The 15834-nt window shown below is 37.2% G+C and overlaps 1 protein-coding gene across 2 annotated transcripts in view; it reads right to left on the bottom strand.

Annotated features, from left to right (window-relative positions):
* The window catches only part of LOC109904949 (protocadherin-11 X-linked), a 212662-nt gene extending 197331 nt beyond the window's left edge, over positions 1-15331 (bottom strand). For both annotated transcript variants that reach the window (XM_031789530.1, XM_031789531.1), the window contains exon 1: positions 14557-15331. The gene's annotated coding sequence lies outside the window, so the exon portion shown is untranslated. The remainder of the gene's footprint in view (positions 1-14556) is intronic.
* Positions 15332-15834: the final 503 nt, after the last annotated feature.

Here is a 15834-nt window from a genome sequence, read left to right on the forward strand (position 1 = left end):
AGAGGGAGAGAGAGAGGGAGGACAGAGAGAGAGAGAGAGACAGAGAGAGAGAGAGAGAGAGAGAGAGAGAGAGACAGACAGACAGAGAGAGACACAGAGACAGAGAGAGAGACAGACAGACAGACAGAGGGAGGGAGTGAGACAGACAGAGAGAGACAGAGAGAGAAACAGAGAGAGAAACAGAGAGAGAGGGGAAGATAAATGATCTTGTTACTGCAAAAGTTACATGATACCCAGGTTACATCTGAAAATGGCACCTTATTCCCTGTATAGTGCACTACTTGTGACCAGATCTCTATGATTTAACACAGTGCACTATATAAGAAACAGAGTTCTATTCCAGACTCAGATCCATATATTCTGACTGTAATTAGTATGATTCTCACTAATGGAGAGGGTTGAACTTGACCTATCAACCTAACTAGCTCTGAGCCTGCATATCTCCAATGTCTTTGAGAGCAAATTAACAGCAGTTTTACACAATTAACCTTTGACGACACCTCCGATTGAACACAAAGACATAAAAAGGTTATTAGTTCACACATTTCCATCAATCCGTTACATTGAGGTAATCAACCAATTCATCGTTTCCTCACCGGAGGAGATCATCATTGGCGTAGTCAATAGACAACCTTGCATGAATGTTTGATGAGTTTAGCTGGCGTGAGGTAGTACATTTGGCACATGAGTTGACCTTTGGGGTGTCATCAAGGCTTTAAAGATACGTAGCTTGGGAATCAGTCAGATCATCACGAGCAGGAAACATGGGAAAAAACACTTCAGATTTGTCCCCTGGTCAAAAGTACAACGTATGTGCATTGTATAGGCGCAGCGGTCTCAGTACTAGAGGCGTCACAACCGACCCTGGTTCGATCCCGGGCTGTATCACAACTGGCCGTTATTGGGAGTCCCACAGGGGCGGAGCACAATTGGCCCAGCATCGTCCCGGGTTAGGGGAGGGGTTTATGAAGAAGAATATGTTCTTAACTGACTTTCCTAGCTAAATAAAGGTTAAATAAATGAATCCTAATATATATATAGGGAATAGGGTACCACTTAGGATGCAGACAGCGTCCATCTTCCTGAACCACATATTAGAAAGACATTGATCATTAACTCAGAAACTCATTTACTGAGTATCTAAAAACAGTAACATGAAAGATGACATGAATGCCCAGCCATATGACAACACCATGTTCTGCATAACAATGAATCGACACATTACGAAAAGCCACCATGTCTCACATTAGAATATTAGAATCATACCAATGTAATCAGTAACATTAGTTGATAGTTTTCTCTAATATGCTACATGTATTGTTATTAGATAGAAAAGAAGGTCTCTGACTGATCTCTCTCTCTCTCTCTCTCTCTCTCCCTCTCTCTCTCTCTCTCTCTCTCTCTCTCTGTCTCTCTCTCTCTCTCCCCTCTCTCTCTCTCTGTCTCCCTCTCTCTCTCTCTCTGTCTCCCTCTCTCTCTCTCTCTGTCTCTCTCTCCCTCTCTCTCTCTCTGTCTCCCTTTCTCTCTCTCTCTCTCTCTCTCTCTCTATCATTAAGCTCATGGTAAATTAGTAAATAGTCAATAGTAAATCAACAGCCTATGGGTTTCAGCACCATCTGACAGTATCAATATATCAGTGTTTTCTTATTTCATGCCAGTTTGATTGATCGGTAGTTCCACCAATTATATCAAAGCTTTGTGTGCTGAAACCTGGCTAGAGGGCAAAGGTCCCTGTTGCCAAAAACAAACTAGGCCATCCAAAGAGGGACCATAGAGATAAGATGGCAGTCGCTCTGCTTGTTATAGCAAGAACAACTTTCAGGTTATTAGGATTAGAATTTATGCTCACGCTACACTTCAAAATGTTACGTATTTCACGTGTATTTATCCAGGACGTTCCATTGAGGTCTCCTTTTTTTTACAAGGGAGACCTGGACGAAGGGGAGACTTAAAGTCTGCAGGTATAATGCATTGTGATGCCGTTGTGATGTAATGTAACACTTGTCATGAGGACCAGACTTTGCTTACAGTATGCAGCAGGCTCAGTAACACACCTTTTTATTTATTTTTTATTTATTTTTTAAACTTTAGTATCAAGAAATATTCCAAAAGCTTGGAATGTTTTCTCTCCATAAGAACAGGGAACAGAAGTGATTTTTTAAAATGAACTATCAACCTATTTCCAGGCTCCCTTGTCTGGTGAAAATACTAGAATCATTGGTCAACAAACAGCTATGCTATTTATCAATCTGTAAACGGTGTTCTTGTTCTAAATATTAATCCATCTGGATTCAGAACCAAAACATAGCACTACTACGGCTGCTACGCTTGTTGTAAATGATATTACAAATGCCTTGTGCTGTCGTGTTTGTAGACTTGACAAAAGCTTTTGATACTGTAGGCCATGTTATTCTGTTGAATAAGCAGTCCTGATAGGATACTGTAGACCATGTTATTATATTGAATAAACAGTCCTGATAGGATACTGTAGACCATGTTATAATGAATAAGCAGTCCTGATAGGATACTGTAGACCATGTTATTATATTGAATAAACAGTCCTGATAGGATACTGTAGACCATGTTATTATTTGAATAAACAGTCCTGATAGGATACTGTAGACCATGTTATTATATTGAATAAACAGTCCTGATAGGGTAATACAGACCATGTTATTCTGTATAATAAACAGTCCTGATAGGATACTGCAGACCATGTTATTCTGTATAATAAACTGTCCTGATAGGATACTGTAGACCATGTTATTCAGTTGAATAAGCTGTCCCGATAGGATACTGTAGACCATGTTATAATGAATAAGCTGTCTTGATAGGATACTGTAGACCATGTTATTATATTGAATAAGCTGTCCTGATAGGATACTGTAGACCATGTTATTCGGTTGAAAAAGCTGTCCTCTCTGTGACAAAACTCAGGCCATCACGGTAGATGGATCAAATCGGAGTTCCTTGAGTTACATAAATGGGTTCCCCAAGGTTCAATACTCGGCCCACTACTGTTTACAATCAATATAAATAACATTAGTAATGCTGTAAAAATATATATATTGATTTGTATGCAGATGATACAGTGTTGAATTCCATTGCCCCATCAGTGGACCAAGCCTTTTCACATTGGAAGTCTGATTTTCAACCACAGCAGAGATAACGGTTGGATCTAAAGTTAGTGCCAAATGCAAACACACCAAAATGCATGTTTTTTTTTAGGTCACAAATGGATCCATATTTAAATGCATTTGTAATGACTAGTTTGAACGGTACACAAATTTGAGCCAGTTCCTTTCTAAAAAATATTTTGGTATCTGGTTTGGTGAAAAAGTGTCATTTAAAAAACATTTCACTGAGCTGGTTAAGAAGTTGAAGTTCAAGGTTTGCTTCTTTTACAGAAACAAAGCAAAATGCCTGACTTTAGTTAATATTGTCCAGGACACTTTAAAATAATTTTTCAATTTTCGCCTAAAATGACATATCCAAATGTAATTGTAGCTCAGGACCTGAAGCAATGGTATGCATATTATTGATACCATTTGAAAGAAAACACTTTGAGGTTTGTGGAAATGTGAAATTAATGTAGGTGAATATAACACATTAGATTCGGTAAAAGATAATAAAAACAAAAACATTTTTTTGTATATTTTTTTTAACCATCATCTTTCAAATGCAAGACGCACATTAGCTCAACCATCCCGCTGGTGGGACACCGATCTGTAGAGATCCTTAAGAGGTTTTTAATGTCTATTATAGATTATCGAGATATTATCTACATGCATGCAGCAGCAACTACCCTTAAAACACTAGATGCTGTTTTCCATTGTGCCCTTAGGTTTATTACCGGTGATGGTTCTAGAACTCACCAATAGGCCCTTAGGTTTATTACCGGTGATGGTTCTAGAACTCACCATTGTGCCCTTAGGTTTATTACCGGTGATGGTTCTAGAACTCACCATTGGGCCCTTAAGTTTATTACCGGTGATGGTTCTAGAACTCACCATTAGGCCCTTAGGTTTATTACCGGTGATGGTTCTAGAACTCACCATTAGGCCCTTAGGTTTATTACCGGTGATGATTCTAGAACTCACCATTGGTCCCTTAGGATTATTACCGGTGATGGTTCTAGAACTCACCAATAGGCCCTTAGGTTTATTACCGGTGATGGTTCTAGAACTCACCATTAGGCCCTTAGGTTTGTTACTGGTGATGGTTCTAGAACTCACCATTGTGTTTTGTATCAAAAACTGGGTTGGGCCTCTTTGTATGTAAGGAGAGAGCGGTATTTTCTTGTGTTTATCTACAAAGCACTCATGCAGAAACTTCCTGTGTATTTATCATCATTAATTCAATTTACAAATGACCAAACCCAGTCTCAGGCTTGGATAACACTGGAGGCCCCTTCGGTCTCCACAGAGTTGGGTAAAGCTGCTTTTTATTTTTTGGCCCCCTTCATGTGGAACAACTTCCAGAGCTCTCTGAAATTAGATGTTCTGCTCCCCCTTAGTCAGTTCAGAGTGATGATCAGAGACCACTAAGTTGATAAATGTGTCTGTTATTCTTAATATGTTTTTTAATTGTGTATATTGTTTGTGTTTGATTCATTTTTGCAGGGCTCATCTGTAAAAGAGACCGTACATAACACTACACAGCTGTACTACACCGGGGTTAAATGTGGATGTCTGAGGAACTGTCTTCTATAACGGTAAGCTCTTCAAAGTTATTTTGAATCAATTCCAACAATTTACATCCAACCACTAACATACTGTATGAATTTCTTATTCATGTCCCACTACATTCCAGGCCTAGCCATCTGATCTCTGAGCATTTACTATAAGCTTTATAGGAGATGTAGACTCCCACAACACATTGGTTAGGAGGTAATAAAGAGAGTATCAATCTACCTTTCATTTCCCCTCCCAGCTCCGTTGTATTAATATTCATCACAGAGATGTTGCACAGCTGTGTTGAGAAGCGTTCGGTGAACGCCTTATGAAAACGCTATCTACATAGGGACAGAGCTAGTATACTGTCTTGAGAAGCGTTCCATGAGAGCCTTATGAAAACGCTATCTACATAGGGACAGAGCTAGTATACTGTCTTGAGAATAGATCTATAACTACTGTATTAGCACTTTACAATAGAGACATTTTACATTGAGATGGTGGTGACATCCAAATGCCATAATAGCACCTCAAAAGTAGATTTTTTTTAAATGAAATATTTGTTATAAATATTTAATTTAAATAGTTTGGAATCAGCCGGAATGGCAACATGTTTTATCGTTGCATCCTATGATCTTATTTGGAAAAAAATTCAACCAGAGGACCTTCTAACTCTCCTTCTATTGTCTAGCCTAGAGGTTAGAGACTACAAGGTGAATAATTATGTCGCTGTACCCTTGAGCAAGGCACTTAACCCTAATTGCTCCTGGAAGTTTCTCTGGATGATTCAAATGTTCCAGATGAAGAACTCAGGTGAGACTCATTATAGGGTTTAGACTCATTATAGGGTTTAGACTCATTATAGGGTTAGGTTAAGACTCATTATAGGGTTAGGTTTAGACTCATTATAGGGTTTAGACTCATTATAGGGTTAGGTTAAGACTCATTATATGGTTTAGACTCATTATAGGGTTAGGTTTAGACTCATTATAGGGTTTAGACTCATTATAGGGTCAGGTTTAGACTCATTATAGGGTTAGGTTAAGACTCATTATAGGGTTAGGTTTAGACTCATTATAGGGTTAGGTTTAGACTCATTATAGGGTTTAGACTCATTATACGGTCAGGTTTAGACTCATTATAGGGTTAGGTTTAGACTCATTATAGGGTTAGATTTAGACTCATTATAGGGTTAGGTTTAGACTCATTATAGGGTTTAGACTCATTATAGGGTTAGGTTAAGACTCATTATAGGGTTAGGTTTAGACTCATTATAGGGTTAGGTTTAGACTCATTATAGGGTTAGGTTTAGACTCATTATAGGGTTTAGACTCATTATAGGGTCAGGTTTAGACTCATTATAGGGTTAGGTTTAGACTCATTATAGGGTTAGGTTTAGACTCATTATAGGGTCAGGTTTAGACCCATTATAGGATTTAGACTCATTATAGGGTTAGGTTAAGACTCATTATAGGGTTAGGTTTAGACTCATTATAGGGTTAGGTTTAGACTCATTATAGGGTTAGGTTTAGACTCATTATAGGGTTTAGACTCATTATAGGGTCAGGTTTAGACTCATTATAGGGTTAGGTTTAGACTCATTATAGGGTTAGGTTTAGACTCATTATAGGGTCAGGTTTAGACCCATTATAGGATTTAGACTCATTATAGGATTAGGTTTAGACTCATTATAAGGTTTAGACTCATTATAGGGTTAGGATTAGACTCATTATAAGGTTTAGACTCATTATAGGGATAGGTTTAGACTCATTATGGGGTTAGGTTTAGACTCATTATAGGGTTAGGTTTAGACTCATTATAGGGTTAGGTTTAGACTCATTATAGGGTTAGGTTTAGACTCATTATAGGGTTAGGTTTAGACTCATTATAGCGTTAGGTTTAGACTCATTATAGGGATAGGTTTAGACTCATTATAGGGATAGGTTTAGACTCATTATAGGGATAGGTTTAGACTCATTATAGGGTTAGGTTTAGACTCATTATAGGGTTAGGTTTAGACTCATTATAGGGTTAGGTTTAGACTCATTATAGGGTTAGGTTTAGACTCATTATAGCATTAGGTTTAGACTCATTATAGGGTTAGGTTTAGACTCATTATATGGTTAGGTTTAGACTCATTAGAGGGTTAGGGTTAGACTAATTATAGGGTTAGGTTTAGACTCATTATAGGGTTAGGTTTAGACTCATTATAGGGTTAGGTTTAGACTCATTATAGGGTTAGGTTTAGACTCATTATAGGGATAGGTTTAGACTCATTATAGGGTTAGGTTTAGACTCATTATAGGGTTAGGTTTAGACTCATTATAGGGTTAGGTTTAGACTCATTATAAGGTTAGGTTAATACTCATTATAGGGTTAGGTTTAGACTCATTATAGGGTTAGGTTTAGACTCATTATAGGGATAGGTTTAGACTCATTATAGGGTTAGGTTTAGACTCATTATAGGGTTAGGTTTAGACTCATTATAGGGATAGGTTTAGACTCATTATAGGGTTAGGTTTAGACTCATTATAGGGTTAGGTTTAGACTCATTATAGGGTTAGGTTTAGACTCATTAGAGGGTTAGGTTTAGACTCATTATAGGGGTAGGTTTAGACTCATTATAGGGTTAGGTTTAAACTCATTATAGGGTTAGGTTTAGACTCATTATATGATTAGGTTTAGACTCATTATAGGGTTATGTTTAGACTCATTATAGGGTTAGGTTTAGACTAATTATATGATTAGGTTTAGACTCATTATAGCGTTAGGTTAAGACTCATTATAGGGTTAGGTTTAGACTCATTATAGGGTTATGTTTAGACTCATTATATGGTTAGGTTTAGACTCATCATAGGGTTAGGTTTAGACTCATTATAAGGTTTAGACTCATTATAGGGTTAGGTTTAGACTCATGAGAAGGTTTAGACTCATTATAGGGTTAGGTTTAGACTCATTATAGGGTTAGGTTTAGACTCATTATAAGGTTTAGACTCATTATAGGATTAAGTTGAGACTCATTATAGGGTTAGGTTTAGACTAATTATAGGGTTAGGTTTAGACTCATTATAGGGTTAGGTTTAGACTCATTATAAGGTTTAGACTCATTATAAGGTATAGACTCATTATAGGGTTAGGTTTAGACTCATTATAGGGTTAGGTTTAGACTCATTATATGGTTTAGACTCATTATAGGATTAGGTTTAGATTCATTATAGGGTTAGGATTAGACTCATTATAAGGTTTAGACTCATTATAGGGTTAGGTTTAGACTCATTATAGGGTTAGGTTTAGACTCATTATAGGGTTAGGTTTAGACTCATTATAGGGTTAGGTTTAGACTCATTATAGGGTTAGGTTTAGACTCATTATAGGGTTACGTTTAGACTCATTGTAGGGTTAGATTTAGACTCATTATAAGGTTAGGTTTAGACTCATTATAGGGTTAGGTTAGACTCATTATAGAGTTAGGTTAAGACTCATTATAGGGTTAGGTTTAGACTCATTGTAGGGTTAGGTTTAGACTCATTATAGGGTTAGGTTTACACTCATTATAGGGTTAGTTTTAGACTCATTATAGGGTTAGGTTTAGACTCATTGTAGGGTAAGGTTTAGACTCATTATAAGGTTAGGTTTAGACTCAAAATAGGGTTAGGTTTAGACTCATTATAGGGTTAGGTTAGACTCATTATAGGGTTAGGTTTAGACTCATTATAGGGTTAGGTTTAGACTCATTATAGGGTTAGGTTTAGACTCATTATAGGGTTAGGTTTAGACTCATTATAGGGTTAGGTTTAGACTCATTATAGCGTTAGATTTAGACTCATTATAGGGTTAGGTTTAGACTCATTATAGGGTTAGGTTTAGACTCATTATAGTGTTAGGTTTAGACTCATTATAGCGTTAGGTTTAGACTCATTAGAAGGTTAGGTTTAGACTCATTATAGGGTTAGGTTTAGACTCATTATAGGGTTAGATTTAGACTCATTATAGGGTTAGGTTTAGACTCATTATAGGGTTAGGTTTAGACTCATTATAGCGTTAGGTTTAGACTCATTATAGGGTTAGGTTTAGACTCATTATAGGGTTAGGTTTAGACTCATTATAGGGTTAGGTTTAGACTCATTATAGGGTTAGGTTTAGACTCATTATAGTGTTAGGTTTAGACTCATTATAGGGTTAGGTTTAGACTCATTATAGGGTCAGGTTTAGACTCATTATAGGGTTAGGTTTAGACTCATTATAGGGTTAGGTTTAGACTCATTATAGGGTTAAGATTAGACTCATTAGAAGCCTGTTGGGATAGAAAAACATGGCTGACGGTATCTACATGACAGACATCTATTTGAAGGTGACTCTCTGCAGTATAAAACAGTGTTGTGATGTCATATGAATGAAACGCTGCATGGGGGTTGTGATTTGCTTGACTGTGAAGTTGGCACCTTTCCTAGAGACAAAGAAGGGTTCATTACTATTCACTGTGCCACGTGTGAAGAGGAGTCCAAGGCTGAACCGAACCATGGATAATGATAAACACTCTCTTCAAAACTATACATTGGATCTAATGGGGTTGAGCAATGAGCTTCAACTTTTACAAATGCAAAACATATACAGTTTGGCAATGAAGAATCGGGAAAATAATGTAGAGGACATTTTTTTTTTATGTTTCAATGTCAAACAAGCAGATCATCTTTCCATGCAAACATTTCACTAGATTCCAGAAAAAGTTATTTTGAGCTGTGAGACAAGATGTTTAATACAGCAGACAACTCTGCTTCTCTCCTCTCTCTCTGGAGACAGAGCTGAGCAGGGGTGGGGGGCTAGTAGCAGACAGCTCCTGGATCACTTTACATGACAATATGATGGACAGGCCAGTCGGGCAGGGTAGTATTATCAGACTGACCTGTGGAAGAGGAGAGATGGAGGCGGAGGGGGGGAAACACCTTCACCTTCCCAAAGAATCTATTGATCTGGCATCTTAAAACGGAAGTTTGATGGAGTGACTCCAGAAATGGAGTAGCGGCAACAAACTTCTCTATCCAAAAAATTGTGATGTGGGTGTCCATGGATATACAGCACCAGACAAAAGTTTGGACACACCTCATTGCAGTGCTTTGCCAAGAGTGTGCAAAGCTGTCATCAAGGCAAAGGATGGCTAATTTGAAGAATCTCAAATATAAAATATATTTTGATTTGTTTAACACTTTTTGGGGGGAGTCTCTACATGATTCCATATATGTTATTTCAGTTTTCATGTCTTCACTACTATTCTACAATGTAGAAAATAGTCAAAAATAAAAAAGCCTGCAATGACGTACGCTCAAACTTTTGACTGGTACTGTACATTAAGAGATGTTTCTTAATGCATTGCAAGTTGGACTTGCAAAGGGACACAATCTTGGTAACGCCAGGCTCTATCTCTCCTGGTTCCATTAATCGTCGACAGACTGGCAGACAGACAGGTTTATTGTCAAGATCTATTCAGTCTCCCTTTAAAAGATCTACAGCCTCGAAGTTTCCTTATCTAGTTGTCACAAGAGGAATAATGGTAGATTTCTCTTGACTGAGTAATGACTTTGGTCTTCACAGCTGGGGCAGATTAAATTCCAAATGCCAAAGGGGTTCCTGCTGATAAGAATGAACCATTGTAAAATAGCTAAATCATATTTACTCTTCGTTAATTGTGTTCGGCTAAGACAAATACCATTTCCATATGTCTTAATTTTTCAGTCAAATTTGTGAAAAGACCCAATGTAGAGTAAATGTAGAGTAAATGTAGAGTAAATGTAGAGTAAATGTAGAGTAAATGTAGAGTAAATGTAGAGTAAATGTAGAGTAAATGTAGAGTAAATGTAGAGTAAATGCTTCAATCATATAGCAACGGAGGGAAAATAAATCAAACATTTCAAATTTCCTCTCCCATATTTTCTAGTTAGAAATGTCAACACGATGAGATAATAATCAAAATAATTTCTGTTTAATATAAGAAAGAGGACTTCAAGATATTCCATCCAGCATTAACAATCACCAACACAGACGTGATAACTTCACATAAATTGGCATGAAAATCCTTATCACATCTTGTCACGTCAGTTAATCTGATATTACTGTAAATGACCTCTAGAGGGCAGTAAAGGGACATATTAGTTAACTACACACGGAATACGACCAACGCCAATATAAAGATCACTATCATTTGATGCTACATAATGCTACAGTAAAATAATTCATATTTTGCTAACATTTGCTTCATTCAAACGTTTGATTGGATAGTCAAATAACTATTGGTAGCTATCGAGAGTAGTGAATAGTATTACTTATATATATTTATATATATATATATATATTTATTTATTTTCCGTTTGCTTTCTGTGCCCTTTCCTAGAATTCTCTAGAAACCATTTGTTTAGTAACCAGTATTATTATTATTTTTTTTTTTACATCTACGAATTTGGAAAAAAAATGTTCAATGCAGCAGGATTAAATAAAACATGTTAGTTGTGTTAGCCAAATAGTCGATGAAGACTATACTGTTAAATACTTATATTACACACACAATTGATACCATCATTGTTCATGTGTTTGATGGTGGCCATGCTCTATGATACAGACATTACATTACGCAGGTGCAAATGATTCTGTATCGTTCTGAATCATTGTGGAAGTTAGGCTACTGAAACATAATGTGTGTGACAATACAATTCAAATACAATGAGAGTTCAAATTGTATTGGAACGTGCACAAGTACAGTGAAATGCTTAACTTGCATGCTCAACCCAACAGGGTAATTATTAATTATTAATTCATATCAACACAGTTATAACTAATAATATATATATATATATACCCTGTATATAGTGTTCTATCTTATTTACTATATATATATATATATTGGTACATATATATATATATATATAAGAAAAACACAAGAAATGGTAAATAAGATAGAACGCTATATACAGGGTCAGTGCCAATACCAAATGTACCATGTGCAGGGATAATATTTATTTCAGCTACTTACATATAGGAGGATATTAGGAGAAAGCGATTGGTATTATTAATCACAATATTAATTATAATATTAATAATAACATACAAATAATAAGGGGAAAGAGGAGAGCCATTCATAACTACATTTTGAAGGATGTGACTGAAGAATCATTGTTTTGGACACTATTGCTATAAGCTTCAGCAGCTATAAAACCCACAATGCAATGTAAAAACCAACTGCTTATCAGTGTGTGGACTTGTAAGAGGCAACTCCAGTCAAATATAAAACTGCACATCCAGGTGAAATACTCAGGTGTCATACTCAATTAGCAGAATAACAGTTTATCATTCAACGAAGCAATGGTTAATTACCACAACTAAGGACTACTAAGCAATGGTTAGTTCCCACAACTAAGGACTATTACCACAACTAAGTGGTTAGTTACCATTGAAGAATAGTTTATCATTCAACTAAGCAATAGTTTGTTACCACAACTAAGGACTACTAAGCAATGGTTAGTTCCCACAACTAAGGATTACTAAGCAATGGTTAGTTCCCACAACTAAGGACTATTACCACAACTAAGTGGTTAGTTACCATTGAAGAATAGTTTATCATTCAACTAAGCAATAGTTTGTTACCACAACTAAGGACTACAAAGCAATGTTTAGTAACCATTGAAGAATAGTTTATCTTTCAACTAAGCAATGGTTAGTTACCACAACTAAGGACTACTAAGCAATGGTTTGTTACCACAACTAAGGACAACTAGGCAATGGTTAGTTACCACAACTAAGGACTACTAAGCAATGGTTAGTTACCACAACTAAGGACTACTAAGCAATGGTTAGTTACCACAACTAAGGACTACTAAGCAATGGTTAGTTACCACAACTAAGGACAACTAAGCAATGGTTAGTTACCACAACTAAGGACTACTAAGCAATGGTTAGTTACCACAACTAAGGACTACTAAGCAATGGTTTGTTACCACAACTAAGGACAACTAGGCAATGGTTAGTTACCACAACTAAGGACTACTAAGCAATGGTTAGTTACCACAACTAAGGACTACTAAGCAATGGTTAGTTACCACAACTAAGGACTACTAAGCAATGGTTAGTTACCACAACTAAGGACTACTAAGCAATGGTTAGTTACCACAACTAAGGACAACTAAGCAATGGTTAGTTACCACAACTAAGGACTACTAAGCAATGGTTCGTTACCACAACTAAGGACAACTAAGCAATGTTTAGTTACCACAACTAAGGACAACTAAGCAATGGTTAGTTACCACAACTAAGGACAACTAAGCAATGGTTAGTTACCACAACTAAGGACTACTAAGCAATGGTTAGTTACCACAACTAAGGACAACTAAGCAATGGTTAGTTACCACAACTAAGGACTACTAAGCAGTGGTATATGTCTACTTTTAAATGTATATAAAACTAAGATTATGAACACTTCTGAACAAGTTTAGATCTAAGCACTAAAGCTTTATCAACCTCTGTTAGCCTACACTGCAATCCATATAATTATCAGAAAACATTTGTCTAAGAGTAAATTCAGGCTTGTCATCTAAGTCAGGAAATCATTAACCAATCAATCTGGATAACATCCGTGAATAAAATATATGAATAGCCTCCATTTGTATCGTATAAGGTATAGGCCTATGGTTAGTTAGATAATCGAATCGACCTAAGCTTCAATAACAGTATGTCATCGCCTGCTGTTTTAGAGGCTATGTGGAGAGATGGAGACTGACGGATCTGTTGACCAATGAATCCCCTCAATACAATGAAGCACCGGGAACGTTGAGCATGAATATGGTGCCCTAGCTTCCCTTATAGCCTATTGGGTGTAGTTTTCGAGCATGGAGTGTATGTATACTGTGTTTATTATACAGCATATGTGTTCCTCAAGAGCACTAATCAGTCCAATGTCAAATAATGGACCTACTGGCAATGCTCATGGGAAAGAGGATAATGCCCCCGAAGTTGAAAGCTGCCTGCCAGTCTCTGTGTGCATTATCCATAATGATATTAGCCAGGAAGTTATGGATTAGTCAGGATAGTCATTAACAGCCATGTGGGTTAGCAGCGTGGTTAAGGTTAAGGTTAGGTGACTGTGCCAGCTAGTGACCGCTCTGCTATTCCTGACGAAAAACGATAACTTGCTTATTAAACATGCAGTCAAAAAAAACACTCACCTGTCGAAAAGTATGCAGTAGCCTAGCTCGCCCATCTTAAACGTTTAATGTGAAAACAATGTAGATATATTGACTATGCACGGATTGAATAACTCAATGACCGGCGAAAATAATGGTCATGCGACAGCTATGGTTGAAAAGTATAGTGAGTAATATCCTATAGGCTGCTTGAAGAAAATACAAATGTTTTGAAATAGATCGTGACCATAACTATAAAAGCGACTATAATAGCTACGATGAACGGAATCTTTTTTGCACTATGGATGGTGTGACTGACCAAATCCGATGCGTAAAGACATGGCGCAATGGGGGTCCTCGTTTTAACACTGAATGTGATTCTTGTGATTTTATCAATAAATTATTTGAGAACATTATGGTGGCATGCATGCAACCCCAGTTATCGAGGGATGCGAATCAACTGCGATGCGGCAGATGGTCGACAGGTTTGCGTAAATTTGTGGTAAATTCGGATTCCTTTAGCGATACCGACATCATAAAGTATTTTCCTCTATATAGGTTGAACACTTTCCTCTTAAAATGTACATAACATTTCCATATGACATGAGACATTGACAACTTGTAGGCTGGTATTGAGAATTAAATAAGCTAATACTATAAATGAATTTTGTTACCATTTTTTTTTACTTGACTCTAGTGATTATAATAATTATGCTTACCTTATATCCCTTTGAAACAGAATATGTCAAATCAATCGCAATTCCCGTCACGTAGCGACATCACTGCTTTAGAAGAAGTGCCATAGAATTACACTGAAGTGGAATAGGGGAGAGAAAAAGATCCTGTTCTGGTAGCGGGAATCAAATAAAACGCAAATCAATAGGGTTATCCGCTACAGAAAATGATCCATGTTCTAAAAAGTCTATGGTCCACATTCGAAAGGCAAAAAAAGCATTGCTTGCAGAATAACTTTGTAACTCGAAGAGCCGACGTAATTCCTCTTCAGATATCTTGAGTTAAGCGTGGTTCAATTACGGGCGGCAGGAGAGATGCTGATGGTCCAAGTTGATTGAGTCACATGAAATAGCCCTAGCCCTACGTGTGTGTGTGTGTGTTTTAAATGTTTTCTCCTGATATAAATGGTGAAAACTGCTTGTATGGAAGATCGTTTCACTCAGCATGTGTTAAAGCTTTTTAACAAGCGCATAAACTTCCATCCAAGAACGCGCAAAAAGGAAACCGTTTGGTACGATGTCTGAAAACTTCAATTCTGACAGCACTGTTTTCATTTTTGTAAAGGTTATTATACAGCAACAACAAAAAATAACACATAAATGAACTGTAGCCTGGGTAGTGTTCTGTCCCCCAAAGGAGTTTGGGTGAAAGTGTTCCTTAGTGCGGCATCACTTACAGCGGGGCCGACGGTATGCTGTATCAGTGTGCTAAACTGTGCCTAGTTGTCTCAGTAGTATTGTATGAATCCGATCCCTCAGTACTGCCCGCCTCTCTGCCTCCGACTGACATCACTGTGAGAGGAGGAGCCTACAGCAAATAATACAGCTCCCATCTTCTCCCATCCTCTTAAAGCTGTACTGTAAACAGGAGATCCCTGCATTGTTTTAGCTGGGTGTGTAGAGTATAGTGTTGACCACAACAAGCACCCCAAGATGCATCGGCTCTGCTGTAGCGTAGCCTGGCTCCAATAACTACCTGACTAAGAGGGGGCACTGCACCAGCCTAGCCTCGTCAATCTGGCTCCAATAACCGCCTGAGAAAGAGGGGGGCACTGTTCACTTTTCGAATAAATCTTACTTCTTAACAGGGGAGGTCATGACCATACCCAATTTTTTATTTTTTATTTTATTTCACCTTTATTTAACCAGGTAGGCAAGTTGAGAACATGTTCTCATTTACAATTGCGACCTGGCCAAGATAAAGCAAAGCAGTTCGACACATACAACAACACAGTTACACATGGAGTAAAACAAACACACAGT

This window comes from Oncorhynchus kisutch, linkage group LG15, assembly GCF_002021735.2.
Source record: "Oncorhynchus kisutch isolate 150728-3 linkage group LG15, Okis_V2, whole genome shotgun sequence".
NCBI lineage: Eukaryota > Metazoa > Chordata > Actinopteri > Salmoniformes > Salmonidae > Oncorhynchus > Oncorhynchus kisutch.